Source organism: Helianthus annuus, chromosome 9 (genome assembly GCF_002127325.2).
Source record: "Helianthus annuus cultivar XRQ/B chromosome 9, HanXRQr2.0-SUNRISE, whole genome shotgun sequence".
In the NCBI taxonomy this organism is placed as follows: domain Eukaryota; kingdom Viridiplantae; phylum Streptophyta; class Magnoliopsida; order Asterales; family Asteraceae; genus Helianthus; species Helianthus annuus.
In genome coordinates, this window is record NC_035441.2 from 181,779,048 (window position 1) to 181,796,532 (window position 17,485).

The window sequence follows — 17,485 nt, forward strand, 5'->3', positions numbered from 1 at the left end:
TGAGAATGAAAGTCCCAGAATATTGCATGAGTATGATTGTGATGACACATGCATAAGCCATAATCCCTCTAAAGAATCCAACTTAAACTGTCCCAATGAGGCTGACCATATATCGGCCCAAAACAGTGAAGGAAATGAAAGTGATAATGGGCCAAGTGTTACTTCAAATAATGGGCCTGAAGTTGTGATAAATCATAGTCCTGAAACCGTGGTTAACCATGGGCCAGAAATAGAGGTTGATTTGGGCCAAGATAATAATAATGTTGAGGCTAATGTCGAGAATACTATTGAGGAACAAAATGAGGCAGCCGATATTCTTGACGGACCAATCCGCAAGAGGTCTCAGCCTGCAAAATTCAAAGACTTCGTCGTCAATGTTCCCCCTTCGGTCCAACACCCCGCATCCAGTCAAGCCTCCTCAGTGGTACGTTATCCCATTTCCGATTTTGTTTCTTATAATAAATTTTCGGCTAAACAAAAGGCTTTTTTGGCGGCCATCACTAAAAACGATGAGCCAAAATGTTTTCAAGAAGCTTCACAGGATGTTCGATGGTGTGAAGCCATGAGGAATGAAATCAAGGCCTTAGAGAAAAATGGAACGTGGACGTTGGAAAATCTACCTCAAGGAAAACGAGCTATCGATTCAAAGTGGGTCTACAAGATAAAGTACAAACCAAATGGTGAGGTAGAAAGATACAAAGCTCGCCTTGTTGCTAAAGGTTTTACTCAACAAGAAGGGATAGATTATCACGACACTTTCGCTCCGGTTGCAAAGTTGGTTACAATGCGAACGCTTCTTGCTATGGCAGTAAAAAGAAACTGGTTTATTCACCAACTGGATGTGAATAATGCTTTCTTACATGGTGAGCTCGAAGAAGAGGTGTATATGAAGATCCCTCAAGGTTTTTCTGATAAGGATGAGACACGGGTTTGTCGTTTAAGAAAATCTTTATATGGCTTGAAACAAGCTTCAAGGAATTGGTATCACAAGTTCACCACCTTTCTCTTAAGCTTGAATTTCAAACAATCCAAGGCGGATCATTCTTTGTTCATCTTCGAAGCCAGAGATGTTATGATAGTTATCCTAATCTATGTGGATGATGTCATCATAACGGGAAATTGTCTAGCCAAAATTAAAGAAGTTAAGAAGAAGCTCGATGAGAATTTTAGCATCAAAGACTTGGGGAACCTAAAGTACTTTCTCGGGATAGAGGTTGCTAGAACTAAAGAAGGCTTGGTTCTTAGTCAGCGAAAATACACGTTAGATATTTTGGAGGACAGTGGAAAGATTGGATGCAAGCCTAGCTCGACTCCAATTGAACAAGGATTAAAAGTAGACAAGGGAGAGGAAAACGAACATATTGATGCTAGTCAATACCGTCGCCTGGTAGGGCGGCTTCTTTATTTGCAGGCCACACGACCTGACATTACCTACTCCGTCAACATTCTAAGCCAATTCGTTGCGGACCCGAGAAGTAATCATTTGGAGGCAGTCAACAGAATTCTCAGTTATTTGAAGGCCACCCCGGGGTAAGGTATCCTTCTCTCGCGTGAGGGGGAACCTGTTTTGTCGGCCTATTGTGATTCGGATTGGTTAGGGTGCCCGTATACTAGAAGATCTCGGACCGGGTATTTTCTCTTGCTTGGAGGTACCCCCATTTCATGGAAAACCAAGAAGCAATCGGTTGTTTCTCGGTCTTCAGCTGAAGCCGAGTACCGAGCTATGGCCTCTACTGTTAGCGAGATTATTTGGGTTCGTTGGCTGCTCCGAGAACTACGAGTTCACATCACCTCGCCTACCCCCTTGTTTTGTGACAACCAAGCCGCTCGCCACATAGCAAACAATCCCGTTTACCACGAAAGAACGAAACATGTTGAAATGGACTGTTTCTTTGTGCGCGAACGCGTTGAGTCAAAGGAAATTGTTCCAATGAATATAACTAGCAAAATGCAAATTGCCGACTTGTTAACCAAGGGACTATCAAGACAGCAGCTCGTGTTTCTTCTTGGCAAGATTAGCATGACAAATTTACATGCTACATCTTGAGGGGGAATATAGAAACTTATTATTTTTGTTAATTATATTTGTATTGATATCATCCTTTATTACAGGATCTTAGCTTGATTAGCAATTCTCCTATTTATGTAATCGGTGCTTCCTCCACCAAAGAAATCAATCAATAATTTTGAGTTATCTCTTGCCATATCTTCTTTAGGTCAAGATCAAAAACAAAAATAAAAACAAAGGCGGTACAGGTTCGATTTGGGTGATTGAATGATTTAGGATCTCTGGTATTCAATTGAAGGTTTGAGAAATACCAATTTGCCCGTAAACTTATGATTAGGATCTCTGATATTCAATTGAAGGGGGTGGTCATAGGCAGTGATGTTTTGAAGAGTTTAGAGAGAGGGGGGGGGGTTAGAGAGAGAAAGATATATTGAGTTAATATATAATTAATATATAATAATTTTGTTTATTTTTTAAAGAATAGGATAAAAGATAATTATACCCTCATGTGCCTTTCACATGATCTAATTTAACAGGAAAACTTAACTAGGTTAGGGCTAAAGGACGAAACATGCAAGATTTTGTAACATAAAGTATAAAACCCGTCAAATTTAAAAATAAAGGACACCGCCTGCAATTTGGTACAAACATAAAGGACAAAACTTGTAATTCACTCAAAAATATAAGAACTATTTGATATTTTATATTTAATGTAACCTCACCAACCCTATTTAAAAGTGAAGCATACAATATAAACTAGGGCTGGCATATCGTGTATACCCGCACATGATAAGACACGACACGATAAGACACGATACACGAAATCCATACACAAACATGACACGATAACTTATCGTGTCCTTTTTTTCAAACACGAACACGACACGATATACACGAAAATTACCTGTTAATAACTGTTAACACGACTGTTCGACTGTTATACACGAAAATTACATGTTAATACCTGTTAACACGAACACGACATGCTATATGAGAGTTACAGAGGGAGTTTAGGGTTTTATTTTTTATTTTTTAATTGAATGAGGAATGAAAATAGAAAGGAATTAAGGAACCCACACGCACATGGCTGATGAGTTTTATTTACTTTAATTTCTTATGGTGTACTAACGGTATTAACATGTATTTAACCTGTTTATACACGAAAATTAACAAGTAATCTCGTGTCTACCTGTTTGGTACACGATACCTGTTAAGGTCATACACGATACCTGTTAACTTCGTGTAGATTCGTGTCGTGTATTCATGTAAAATTGCCAGCCCTAATATAAACACATAACTTCACATCAAACAACAGAACAAAATGTAAACAAATACTATCATTGTAATTAAAAATGAAACTTAATTACTTCAGGGTTAAATTTTTATAGTGTCGCTAACATATTTCATCAATTGTTATTATATATAATATAGAATAGAATATCGTTTCATATGTATGTACACAAAGGGTATGTTTGGCAACAAGCTTTTAGGAGCTTTTAGGAGCTTCAAGCTTCAGGCTTTAAAGAAAAAGCTTCAGGCCCAATAAAAGCCTTGTTTGGTTGAAACAAGCTTCAGGCTTTTAGATTACTTGAAAAGCTCTTTTTTGAAACGCTGATTAAAGTAGCGTTTAAAAAACCTACAAGCTTTTAAGGTTTAAATTACTTAAATAACCTACAACCCTCATCATCCCAAATTGAAGAAAGGATCGATCGCAAGCAAAAGCCAGGTATGCATGTTCTTATTTAATTGAATTGATTATCATCTTTTGTTACAATTTCAAACTGGAACGTGAATGAGTCAACAAAAGCATGTTGTGTAATCGTCAGATTCTGGATTTTAGTTTTTCTTCATGTGATCGAAGAACAAATGGTATGATTAGGGTATATCACAATTCACCCTCTTTGAGTATTTGTTTAATCGGTGGGGTTTTATCGATTATCATATTTGCAAAGTTAGGGGGCTTTAACTGATAGTTACAGGAGGGGATATTCCAATATAAAAAAAATTAAATTAACTTTTAAAAATTAAAATCTAAAAGGCATGATCTTGTTTTAAACATTCAATGACTTGTGTTCTGAAACTGGATAGAATCATTAGGTGTATACAGGGGTGCAAACATGTTTAGGATGACTTATCTGATGCGCTAATGACTAATTTATATGATTACCGTAGTAATAATTTGATTTTTCTTAGAAAATGTGGTCGAGCTTGAGAAAACAAAGCTCGAATCGAGCTGAGCTCTCATAAGTTAATCGAGCTCGGGCTCGGCACGACTCGTTTGCACCCCTATTGTTGAGTCATACAACCACTTAATTCTAAGATTTATATGATTACGGTAGTAATAATTTTATTTTTGTTAGAAAATGTGGTCGAGCTTGAGAAAACAAAGCTTGAATCGAGCCGAGCTCGAGCCCGAGCTCTCACAAGTTAATCGAGCCCGAGCTCGAATAAGTTAATCGAGCTCGAGCCTGAGCCTGGTCAAGCTCGGGCTCGGCACAGCTCATTTACACCCGTAATGCAAACAAGAATAAATTACTGGTGCCAATTAATTCAAACATTAAAGTTAGAAATTCAGGCAATTCTTTTTCATTGGCAAGGTTGATAGCTTTCACTTGAACCTCATCTAACAGCTCAACTCTTGACACCTACCAAAAACATTATCCACTTTGTGTCACAAATTCACATTTTTTATAGTGTCAGTTGAACATAATCTAGAACAAAAGAAAACATCAAAGTTATAATTTAAAAAATGCATACCTGAATGCCAGACAACATTGCTGCTATTGCCACATCAGCTACATCTTTGATAGTAGGAAAATTGCACATTGCAACCTGTAAGGAAAACATAGTCAATTGTATGTTAAGATATAATATGAGAGTTAATTACGTTTTCCGTCCCCGTGGTTGGTTGAAAACAACCATTATAGTCCATTAGTTTAAAAATTGCCAAAACAGTATCTGTACTTTCACTTTTGTAACAATTACAGTCCACCTCCGTTAACCCAGAATTGCCTGGATTTTATTATGCTGTTAAAAAATGCAGTTTTTTGTGACATAATTCTAATTTTGCAATTGTGTACATGTGTATGTATGCATGGTTGCTAGATGGATTCTAAAAAGAGAAAGGGAGAAGAGATGAAACATGTTCGCAACGAAACTGCATGATGTTCGTAACCATGACACAAGCACTAGCGGTGTATTTGAAGGAACGTCGAATGAGATGAAACATGTTCGCAACGAAATTGTTACTTTGATATGGAATGGACGACATTAATGATTTAATAGTATTATATTATGTTATGACTTTTTGTTAATAACTATGTTTTATTTACCTGTCAAAAAAACTATGTTTTATTTAATTGAAAATGACCATGTTTTATTCATTTGAGAAATAACTATTATATATATGTGTGTGTGTGTGTGAGAGAGAGAGAGAGAGATTACGTTTAGTATTATGTTTTTTTAGTTATGCCCATTTTGGTCATTTTATACCTTTTATTAAAAGCTACAACTACTCTGCCAAACACCTAAATATCTAACCAGCTTACAGCTTCCAGCTACTAGCTACAGCTACCAGCTTCCAGCTTTCAGCTAACAGCTACCAGCTTCCAGCCACCAGCTTCTAGCTAGTTTTGCCAAACATACCCAAAGCCTAGACTTGAATTGTTAATGTGGGTATCACATAGGTATTTAACATATGCGGCATCCACAATACAGGTGAGTTGACCAGACCAAACCAACTAAATCAATGACTCGGTTATGCTTCTTTAGTTCTTTTTTTATAATTATAACTGATTTTTATGATTCTATTATGATTATATGTGTATATATGATCGAACTAACACGTAGGTAGATCGGATAACATCGACACTACAAAAGTAGTGAAACTAGTTTAATTATTTAATATTTCTTTCCATATATTTAGAAATAAGCTTTACGTATTGGGTTGAAAGAGGAGTTTCATTTTATCCAATAAGACGATGGGGCGTGGGCTCGGGAACGGCATCGGGGGGCTGATGTGGCCCGTTTCCTGTCGGAGAACACCCCCCCCCCTTCCCTGTCTGGATTTCGGTGAGCTCAGGGACTCACCCCCGTCTTCCCCGATGAAAAAAAAAACCGACTATTTGAATTGGAGCCGTTGGGAACGGTCAAAAACAAAAAAAAAATAATAATAAAATCCTATTTAAACTATTTTTCAATTTTATACCAAAAAAATCATGGATTCGAGCTGACGGAACCCGCCTCCATTCTTTCCCAACACACCCGCTACTCCCTCGACCCAACCCCCACTCGTATACCTCACGACATCGATGGATCCGTATTCGTTTGGCGGTTTTAGTCAAGCTCAAAACTCTTGGCGAATGCTATACCAACAACACCACCATGCTATGCAAATGCAATCACAAGCAATACAAATGCCACCATCCCAACCGTTGACTCAAACCGCACCCGAGCACGATTTCGTTTCTTTAGCCGTAGATGACGTGTTATACCTGAACGCAACCACAAACCACGAAGGTCATGAAAGGGGAAAAAACGAGCACAAAGAGGAAACCAAGCACAAGCTCAAGAAGAGGGAAGCGGAAAGGCGCAAAGCATTCCTTGGACCCCGGATGAGTTGAAAACGCTTGCACGAGCGTGGGTTAAAGCTTCTACCGATCTGATTATAGGTATGATTTTTAATTTTATTTTTAAATAAAGTATTAAAATTTTTTTTTTGTATTTTATTTCTAAGCAATGATTATATTTCTAAATTTTAATGTGTAGCTACTAATCGAAAACGTGAAGCCTTTTATAACCAAGTTTGTAAAGAATTTTTTCAATTGATACAACGGCCCCTATATCAACCTAGAATCAATAGCATTTCGTCGGAATACATCCTGTCTTTTCACCTTAATAGTCCTGTGCATAGTCAGCACTATAGCCCCAATCATGGCTACATTTTTTTTCTGTTTTTTACAATACAAAGGTCGAAGAAAAAAAGCTTGTTCATTCCGCTGGCTCAAAATTTAGAGAGATGAAAGGAAAAAATGGTTTATTTGCGAGTATATATCAAAATGCATGGAACACTCGTCCAAGTGGTACAAATGATGCAAGTGTTTTTGTCGTTGGCTATTGACAAATACACCAAGAAACATGGGCCATGGAATAACATCAGGCCGTATGAAATATTGAGAGAATGCCCAAAGTGGAAAGTGGTGCCTAATGACGTATCACAATCGAAAGATCTAAAACAAGTGTGATGGGGAGTTATAGTGCGGATGATTCCGATGCACGTTGTTCTATCAATATAAACGATGACCCCGAGTTCGAAAATGAAGCTCCAACTCCTGAATCAGAGTGGCCAATTGGAAGGGATCATGCTAAAAAACAGCCAATGAGAAGGCTTCAGGTTCAAAGGGAACGAGCTCGAGTGATGTATCAAAACTTGATACAATTCTACAAAAATTCAACCATTTTATGGCAGTGCGGGAGGAAAGGTACAAAAAGAAAGAGAATGAAAAGGAAGAAGCGGCGGCAAGGGAAAAGGAGAGGCTTGAGTTCAATAAGAGGTGACTCGAATTTGATCTACAAAATCAATAAACTGAAGAGCTCTGACTCATGAGAACCGACATCGAAAACGTACTAGAAAGAGACCGTGCAGTACTCTAAAAAATGAAGGACAAAATCGTGAAGAAATGGCTAGGAGGAAGTGGTAGTGGGCTTTAGTTTTTTGTTTTTTTTTTTTTTTTTTTTTTTTTTTTTTTTTTTTTTGTTTTTTTTTTGAAACTATGTCTTTCTTTTCTAGGCTATGTAACTTTTTTTAATTAATGAAAACTTTTTATATTTTATAGAATTTAGGTATTTAAAAAAAGAAATAAAATAATGGAATAGAGAGGAAGGGGAATCACACCCTATGTTTTGGGAGGATGGTAAGGTGAAATGAAGGGTGATGTGACATTAAGGTAAATTTTGGGGAAGGAGGAACCACAGTCCACACCCCATAACCTAATGAGATTCTTGAGAACCATATCGTACTTTAACAAGATGCATTAAATTTGATTTCAGGTATAATTGAAAGGTGTTTAGAGTAAACACATGGACAAGTAATGTTATCTTGAAAAAAATAGTAGGGGTCTAACATTTGCTGACCAGTGTGCACATGGTTATAAAAAATGTTGGTGTCAGTCGACAATTTTAACTTTTTGGAGTAAATTATAGTTTAATTTTTTTTAAAAGAGAACTTCATTAACACACCTTCTACCCAATCAGACAACTTATCATACACGGATTTTGTGTTGGGAAATAAGTGATTTCTATGATTCAAGCGAAATTAAGAAGGTAACCAATTATTTATATTCTTGTTTGATACCCGTTAATGAAATAACAATGAATATTCTTAACAAGTTTCAACACAAGATAACAACACATTTGACGTTGTGGCATGTGACATTAGCAACAAGCAACTTACATTAACAACAAATTCTACTCTACTCTACTTTATACTAATAACTTTACAATACTTCATTGTTCAAATTTGAACTTGGGATCTACTCTCAAAGAGACATATGCCTCTATTAAGTAGGTTATTCACTTATTCCCACATCGGCCAGATATTAAGTTACTTTTTTTAACGGCAACTTGGATTACTGACGGATTATTAGAGTATTATCGTGCCACCAGCGGAACCACCTGATTATATCCATCTCCACTAGGCTATAATGTCTATACACCAATTCAGAAGGAAACCTAATAATTCTGAGAAAAACCCTCCTTTGTGGGAATCAAACCCAAGACCTCATAGTTCCTAAACCTTAATTCATCACAAAATATCACCAGGCTATAATGTCATGGCCAGATATTAAGTTATTACTTTGGGCTTGTTCATATTTAGCAAATTTGTTTGTAGTTTACATCATTAATATTTGATTATTTTCCTATATTTGCGGTCACACCTGCCTTCTTTATTACATTAATTCTACTTTACCATAAGTGGTTTTTGTAAGATATATTTATGTTGTAACATTAATTGCTACTTCACTATAACTGGTCTTTGTAAGATATATATTTATGTTGTAAGGTCGTTGTAATATAACCACACCTAAATGAGTTAAAGAGAGGTGATGTACTTTAGAGCATTCACATTCTATCCATCAAAATATGTGAGGGGGAGTTTTTATATTATAAAGGGTATAAAAAGTGGTTGTGAGTGGAGGAGAGAGAAAATGTTACTGTTCATCTGTATATTTAAGGGGACACTATTCACCCACTATAATTTTTTTAATATATATTGAAAGTGGTTGTGAGTGAAGGAGAGAGATAAATGTAATGATAATATTATTTAATTGAAAAGGAGAGAGAAAAAATATTTGTTTTTAGTGAAAATATATTGATATAGGAGTTGTTTTTTAGTGGAATGTATGTATAATTTGATGGATTGGATGTGAATGCTCAGAGTATCCTCATCCAATCCATCAAATTATACATACATTCCACTAAAAAACAACTCCTATATCAATATATTTTCACTAAAAACAAATATTTTTTCTCTCTTCTTTTCAATTAAATAATATTATCATTACATTTATCTCTCTGATTCACTCACAACTACTTTCAATATATATTAAAAAAATTATACTGGGTGAACAGTGTCCCCCCAAATATAGAGATGAACAGTAACATTTTCTCTCTCCTCCACTCACAACCATTTTTTATACCCTTTATAATATAAAAACTACCTCTCACATATTTTAATGGTTTGGATGAGAATGCTCTTATAACAGTATATTTATGTTCTCAGGTTAAGAATCCTGTAAAAAAAGTTAATAGTATGAGAAGTATAGGAAATAATATGGTGTTGACATGTGTCCTTTAATTTAATTATTAAAACGGATAATAATGTAATTTACCTCAAAGTTCAATTAATTGATAAAATAATCTTTGTAACCTCCAGTGAGTTATTTTAGGTTAGTGATATTTTTTCAAAGATTTACGAATTCAGTTTTATATACGAACTCAGAGATTTTATAAATCATTATTGCCTGATTCATAGAAATCGAAGGAAATTATAGTTCCTATTTTTTTGAATCATCAGTTCGTATTTTTTAATTCACATCTATAAAACACCATATGAATTCCAAAAAAACACCACAACTTGAATCCAATACAGTCAGAATGTTTTAACATCTGGAATGATTTTGATTATTTTGAAAATATAAACACTATTCATATTCTAAAAACACCACGACTTGAATCGTAATACAGTCATGGTGTTTTAACATCTGGAATGATTGCATTGCACATTATGTGTGGTGTTTTATACCTGCAATTCCAGTAGATCTTCTTCGTATGGTGTTTTAAACCTGTATTCTAGTATGTGTTCTTCGTATGATGTTTTACACCAGCATTCATGGTGTTTTACACCTGCATTCCAGTAGTTGTTATTCGTATGGTGTTTTACACATGCATTCCAGTATATGTTATTCGTATGGTGTTTTAAATCTGCATTCTTGTAGGCTTCATATCATTTTATACATATTTTTTTTCTCTATATAAATATAGCAATATGGTACTCATATTAAAGATAAAAAAACTCGTTATTGTGGTGTAATTTTTTTTTAAAAAAAGCGTTATGTATAAAATGTTATTGACGTTCAAAAAAGATGGTGGAACTTGCATGTGCATTAAAGTTGATGGCAGTTTCTTTATTTAAACAATACAATATAAAAAGACATTATTACCCCTAATCTAGCCAAATTTGTCAAAAAAATAAAAGATAATTTACATTTTAAGCCCCTTTTGATCTCAACCATTAACTACAAGATCTAAGGACTTAAAACACTTCTTACACTACTCACAAAACCACTCCTGTTTACACTAACCCCACCCTATATGGGTAGGGTTCGGCTACAAAGTACATTTTTTCTACAAAGTGTACAAAGTTATAAAACACCACAATTTCAGCCATAAAACACACTCAAAACCCACAAATAACACAGTGAAGATCACTAAAACACAAAAAGGTGGGGAACTGATGTGAGTTAAAATATGTGTAGTTAGTCCTAGTTAACGTCGAGTTTTATTGTGTTAAATACGTTAAGTCATAGTATTTATATATTTATTATATGTTTGTGTGTTTGTGCTTAACAGGTCTTAAACAAGTTAACGAGAGTAAACGAGCTAAAACATGGATTCGACAAGTTGATGCGAGACGCGAAACAAAAGAAAATCAATTGAACAAGTCAGGCGACACGTGGAGAATAGCTGTGATCATGCCACGAAGGCCGACAATCACTAATAGGACTTTTTCGAGGAACCAGTCAACACATCAGGGACGAATTTCTCGTAATATTTTTTTTTTTTTGAACAGCAAAGATTGTTCTCCCTAAATATACACCTCCAAAAGATTGAACCTTGGTCTTTACACAAGAGTTAATTTCTCTTGACCACTAGGCTAAAGCCTGAACTTTTCTCGTAGTATTTATTGGATTAAAAAATGGATTTCTCTTTTGGGCCGTATAGGGAGAATACTTTGAGGGGATTATTATATTTTGGAACATCACAAAAGTTCATGATCCATCATCAAACAATATATGTACACGCATACATGTTGGCAGCGAGAAAAAGACATCATAAAAAGGAGATGTGGACATTTGCTGTGTGGGCTTTGGAGGATCATGACATATGTGGGCTTGATCTCTTTTGAGTTTTGACGGCAGACTTCTTTAACATCAAGATTAATACAAAGGAGGCAATGGCCGTCAATTAAAAAGATAAAAAAAAGGAACGAATTGTGCATTATCATTCGATATCCCAAGCCACTTCTACATGTTTGATCAACTCGGGATGACAACTGAAGCTGTGAAGACTATCATGAGCGGCTAGGCTCTTCGTGGCTTCCTCTAGGCGACGGTTCAGTTAGGTTTTTATTTTATTCAGTTTATACTCAGGTTTGGATGTATTTTTGACCTTGACAAAGTTGTATGAATAAATTGATGTGTTGATTTCTTTGAACTATTTGCATGTGTTTTGAGTTCTTGCTTTACAACTTGTTCGGTTGATGACAAAACCTAGTAACTTGTTGGGTGACATAGAGTAGGTTGACTCACGCTAGTAAACAGAGTTAATCAAATTATAAAAGATCTGATGACAAAGACCTATTTTTGATTATCATATTAAATTAACTAACTTTCCAGTATCATGTCTATGTGATGACCAATTAACTGGGTAAAACTGAGTTTTGTGAAACCTAGAACCTGAAGTCTGGAGGAAGTTACATTTTATAAATCTGATATCTTTTCTTATAGTTAGTTTCTTAGTTTCTTTCAACACTAACCACATATTCCTCGTGGATACGACACCCAACTTTCGTTATCTACTTAGTTTAATTAGGTTTTTGCATGACCCTTACGACAGTCATCAGGAACCGGGGAACACTCTTAACAATTTAACTTAACATGTTAAAAATCAATTTTTTTAAAAATTTTTTGGCGCTTTTCTTTATATATACTTTTAGAAGTATTTTTAATAAAAAAAAATCAAAAACTAAAAACATTAAAAAAACAGTTAAAAAAAGGTTTAAAAATTTTTTTTACAAAAATAATTTTTTTATTGGAATAGTTTCTACTCATTTTTAGAGTGAATTACAAATTTTCTCATTTATCTTTATACCAAATTTCAAGTAGTGTCATTTGTCTTAAAATTGATGACTTTTGTACTTAATGTTTTCAGATGTTACACGTTATGTCCTTTGGCCCTAACCCAGTTAAATGTTTTTGTGAAATCATATCACACAAGGGTAGTTTAGTCTTTTTATCAATCTATTTAAATAAATTAACAAACAGAACAATAATATATGTATCTACTTATCTAATAAATGGGGATTAAGGCTGATGTCTTAAAACAGCCCTCCCCCAATCATAGGCAGGTATTTTAAAAAGGGTGATGTCAATTCTTGAAAAAATGATGTCATCTTTTTTCTAAAACACATACATGACCACATACATGCACACATACATACATAAGTTAACCAATAACACATACAGATTTTAAACAAAAATTGTAATTGTTTCTTTTTAACTTTATGCGTGCTTAATTAATATCCCTGCAGCTATTTAATTGGGCTAAACCTTCTCCCTCAATTAAACCATGCAGCTTCTTTGCACGCCATCCAACCTCTCCTTCACGCCATCTAATCAGATGAAACTTCAAACCCTAGAGTTTTGAAATTCAAATCACGCTTCCACGCTTCTTTCTCTGCTATTGCATAATCCGAAGAAGAATGAGTTGCAGAACCCTTTCCTTTCAATCTTTCTTCATCAATCGGTATGTGTTATTGTTTGATTTGTGTATGTTTTACATAAATTTCACATGTTTAATCTTCAGATTCTTTTGTGAAGATGTGGAAGACGATTCCGACGATTTAGGTATGTCTCAGTATTCTTCTCAGAGCACACACTCTTATTACCGTGACAGTTATCGGCGGTTTGCATCATCACGCTCACAAGTATTCGATATCATCTAATCTTAGAACATCATCGATCCACACAGTTTTCGATAATCTGCAGCTCATATTCATCGTTCTCAGAGGTATTCCTCTTTTTTCTGTTTAACATCATCGATCAGTATTTTTTTTCTCAATCCATCATGTTGTCTAATTCATCCTCTATTTAATCTAAAGGTATGTTTTCTTCTGTTTTATAAGCTTTAATGTATGTTTAATCTTTTTACCATTCAAATCTATGATTAATTCACAAACCCTAAGTTATCTATTGATTTATCTGAATGAATGCGATTGTAAGTACAAATTAAGATCAAACTGAAACTCGAGTTGGACTTTGAATTCATTTGTGATACCGATTGCAATTCTTTTTCATCATACTTTTAGGTACTTGGGGATGCTCAACATGTAGAAGAGGTAATATTCTTTTAGTTTGTCACAAATCTTTGATAGAAGTTATGACATACACATGTGTATACATTTACGTTTGTTGACATTTACAGGCTTAAAAGATCGGTTGTGAATACATGGATGTTGAAGGACTTAAGAAACTCAACAAGAACAAAAAGATGGTGGTTTTTTTGGCTTCTGAATCTGTTATCAAGCAGATTCCCTGTTTGTTGGGCCCTGGTCTAAACAAGGCTGGTAAGTGTATTTGTTTAAACAAAGCTTTACATATTCTGATTAAAGTTATGTTTTTAAGGTTTGGGAGTTTATTTGATGGCTCTTTAATCTGATGGATTGAACAACTATAACTAAAATCAAGATTGCATATATAAGCTATTGGAATACCTAATTAACTGAATGTTATTGTTTTGTGTTTGGTGTTGGTTTTAGGTTAGATGTGATGGTGAAACTCTTAGCCAAGTTGTATCGTCTCAGGTATAAGGTTTATAAATGATTATTAGTTTGTAAAACGGGTTGCAACCAATGTTTATTTTGGTGGGCTTTGGAGTTATTTACTATTTGGTTGGCCTCACAGAAAACTTTTAAATACTTTGGTGGCTGCCAATATGTTTATTTTTTTCGTAGTATTTAGACATAGAGGCGAATGTTGTTATCAGTTTCTTTTGTTTGGGTATGTTGTGTTTCTTTTACATAGTTTAGGGCTTTAGGCCAATGGTTCAAGATGAAAGTGGTTCCTGTAAAAACTGTATCTTTTTCTTTACAGATGGGCTGGGAACCCAAGTCAACTATGAAGGGATCATGTATTACAATAATCTTATAAACTACCTTCTAGAAAAGGGTATGAACTAATAAAATTGTTTTTTTTTCTACCATGAAGATTAAGTTGTTACAAATAAATTGCAAATATACTATTGCAGGAATTGAGCTGTGTGCCCGTGTGTAAGGTTATACCATTGGGATCTTCTATTGTATCTTAATGACTCGATGGGAGGGTGGTTGAGTGACTCAATAGTGTAAGTTTCTGTTTTTTGTCCTTACCCACAATCTTAAATATGAAACGTGTCACTTCGGTTTGTATTTTATTGATAATGGGTAGGACGGGATAAACAGGTCAAAAGTTGCCTAAATTGTAATCAAATACTCAGTGTCCTAAATTGTTCTATTTAAATTAATTATCTTATTACTTAAATCTGTTACATTATTATTTTTTTTAAATTTATGCATGTACCAAACAAGCAGAAAGTATTTCGCGATCTATGCAGAAACTTGCTTTGCAAGTTTTGGTGATAGAGTGAAGAAGTGGATTACAATCAATGAACCCCTTGAGACAGCAGTAAACAGATATTCTACTGGTTTATTTGCAACCGGAAGAAGTGACAGTCACTCAGCCGAACCATATTTGGTTGCCCACCACCAGCTTTTGGCCCATGCAGAAGCTGTTTCAATATATAGAACAAAACTTAAGGTGAATACTAAATTGTTTTACAAAATCAGTTAGTAATACAATTATTTATAGAACTAAAAAAAGGATCTGCAAGGTGGAGAAGTAGGATTGGTTGTTGATTGTGAATGGGCATAGGCCTTAACAGATAAAGAAGAAGATATAGCTGCAGCAGCAAGGCATGTTGACTTTCAGCTTGGATGGTACGTTGACTTATACTTTATTTCTAAATACTTATTTATGTAATTATGTTATATTTTGCATGATGTGAATACATTGTTTAGGTTCTTGGATCCAATATTTTTTGGAGAGTATACTAAATCTATGCCGGAGAGAGTTGGGGACAAGCTTCCAATATTTTCCCAAAAAGATAAAGAATTACTAAGAAATTCATTGGATTTTGTTGGCTTGAATCACTCTACATCAAGATTTGTGTCACATAGTCCAAACAAATATAAAAGTGATTATTATAGTGCACAAGAGGGAACAAGAATAGGTACGCTACGTTTCATTTCCAAATAATCGTGCTTGTGAGTGTATATACAAACATACATACACACACATACGAAATTCATATGCATTCTCTCATGGCCGGCCCTGAGGGTGGGCGAGTAGGACCACCGGCCAGGGCCCGATATTTCGAAGGACATGTTATTTAAAAAAAATGATATGTATATGTAAAATAAATAAATTAATAGGGTATACTCATACAAACGCCACCATAGGCCCACTTACAAAACTATTTTTAAGGTTTAGATTACTTACTAGCCCATTGTCATTAGATTTAGACCTCCCAATACCCAATTTCGTTAACGTTTATGGGCACATTTTTTCGAGCTCAAACAGGGTACACAAATTCTCAGGGTCGGCCCTGCATTCTCTCTCTATATTTATTGATTTTTAGGTTATAGATTGTTTTATGTTTTTTTATTAATGCCATTAGTTTAATTTGATTGATTTGGAGGTTATATATTGTTTTACGTTTTTTTTATTAATGCCATTAGTTTAATGGGTACCAAAAGTTTATTAGTGCCTTCTATTTGGTGATTGGATTTTTACATAATCAAGTATCACATTTACCTATTTGTTTGTTTATGAAGATTAATGGCAGGTTTGATTAGTGTCTTCCATTGGCTGAAGTGTTGACACTTGATCAAAGGGAATTTGATGTTCCAGTAGTAGACATGGTGGTAATGCAGGTAACTTTATTAGCTTAAATATTTTTTGATAAATATCTGAAAATACTTTTTAATTAATTAAACAAAAACCTATGAAACTCAAATTCATGATCTTCACAAAAGGGTGTTCAATCAAACCCTTTCTCAATACAAAGTCATCTGTATAAAAAATTAACAAATATTTTTTGGTTTTTTTTATCAATGGTAAAATGTGTTGTTTTGCAGTAGCGTGAATGAGGTTCTTCCACCAGCGTTGGATTCCACTTCTCAGCCACCACCCCTATTTGACAGAACCAGTAGGTATTCGTCATGTGATCAATCAGTCTAATTTAGCTTAATTTCACTTTTAGTAAGTATTTTTGGTTCAGTAAACGCAGTGATGATATATGAATTCATATTTTTTATTTACATTGTATTAAATGAAGGTTATGCATGAACTACCTGTGCTTATATGCACAACGTGTTTGATCACCAATAATTATAAGGAAGAGCCTTAGTGGTATATTGATTGCATTGCAACCTGGCAGGTTTTGTACAATTTTTTTATTTATCTTTTACTTATTAGATGGGTAGTTTTGTAATTTACAAACGTACAACAAATATGGTTGTGCGTGTCTGAAAATTGAATGGAAATTATTCGAACTTTTAATATCTGTTAAACAGTCAACGTGCTAAACAAATGGTATGTTTTCATTTTTGTAATCGTCAATAACATTTTATTTTTTTAAATATAATTATTGTCAATCTATATGAAACACCCATCTTCCTCCTACAAAAGTAAAGAAAAATTATACAAAAACATTATCGTGAGATTAACAAAGAATTGGACCATTTGGGCATTACTGCCACATATTGTTTGATAATGTTCAACATTATGTCAATTAATGTTTATCGTTGTAATTTTGTTAGCATGTTTATAATGTTCAGCATATAACATTTCGTATTTGTATTGATTAATGAATTATGGTTAA

At 34.4% G+C, this 17,485-nt stretch overlaps 1 long non-coding RNA gene and 1 other non-coding gene across 10 annotated transcripts; both read left to right on the forward strand.

Annotated features, from left to right (window-relative positions):
- The first annotated feature begins 3,495 nt into the window (after positions 1-3,495).
- Positions 3,496-5,391, forward strand: LOC110875083. The gene is made up of 2 exons (XR_002556502.2): positions 3,496-3,734; positions 5,114-5,391. It is a non-coding gene; the product is annotated as an uncharacterized LOC110875083 (long non-coding RNA).
- A 7,684-nt stretch (positions 5,392-13,075) lies between these two features.
- LOC110876913 lies at positions 13,076-17,027 on the forward strand. 9 transcript variants are annotated; one of them, XR_004868134.1, is made up of 12 exons: positions 13,076-13,312; positions 13,373-13,413; positions 13,518-13,576; positions 13,875-13,904; positions 13,991-14,132; positions 14,325-14,369; positions 14,659-14,733; positions 14,813-14,908; positions 15,135-15,539; positions 15,621-15,832; positions 16,437-16,535; positions 16,740-17,027. It is a non-coding gene; the product is annotated as an uncharacterized LOC110876913 (transcript). The 9 variants fall into 9 exon arrangements; XR_004868135.1 differs by having other exon boundaries at positions 13,538-13,576; XR_004868129.1 differs by having other exon boundaries at positions 13,387-13,576; positions 16,740-16,810; positions 16,940-17,027.
- Positions 17,028-17,485: the final 458 nt, after the last annotated feature.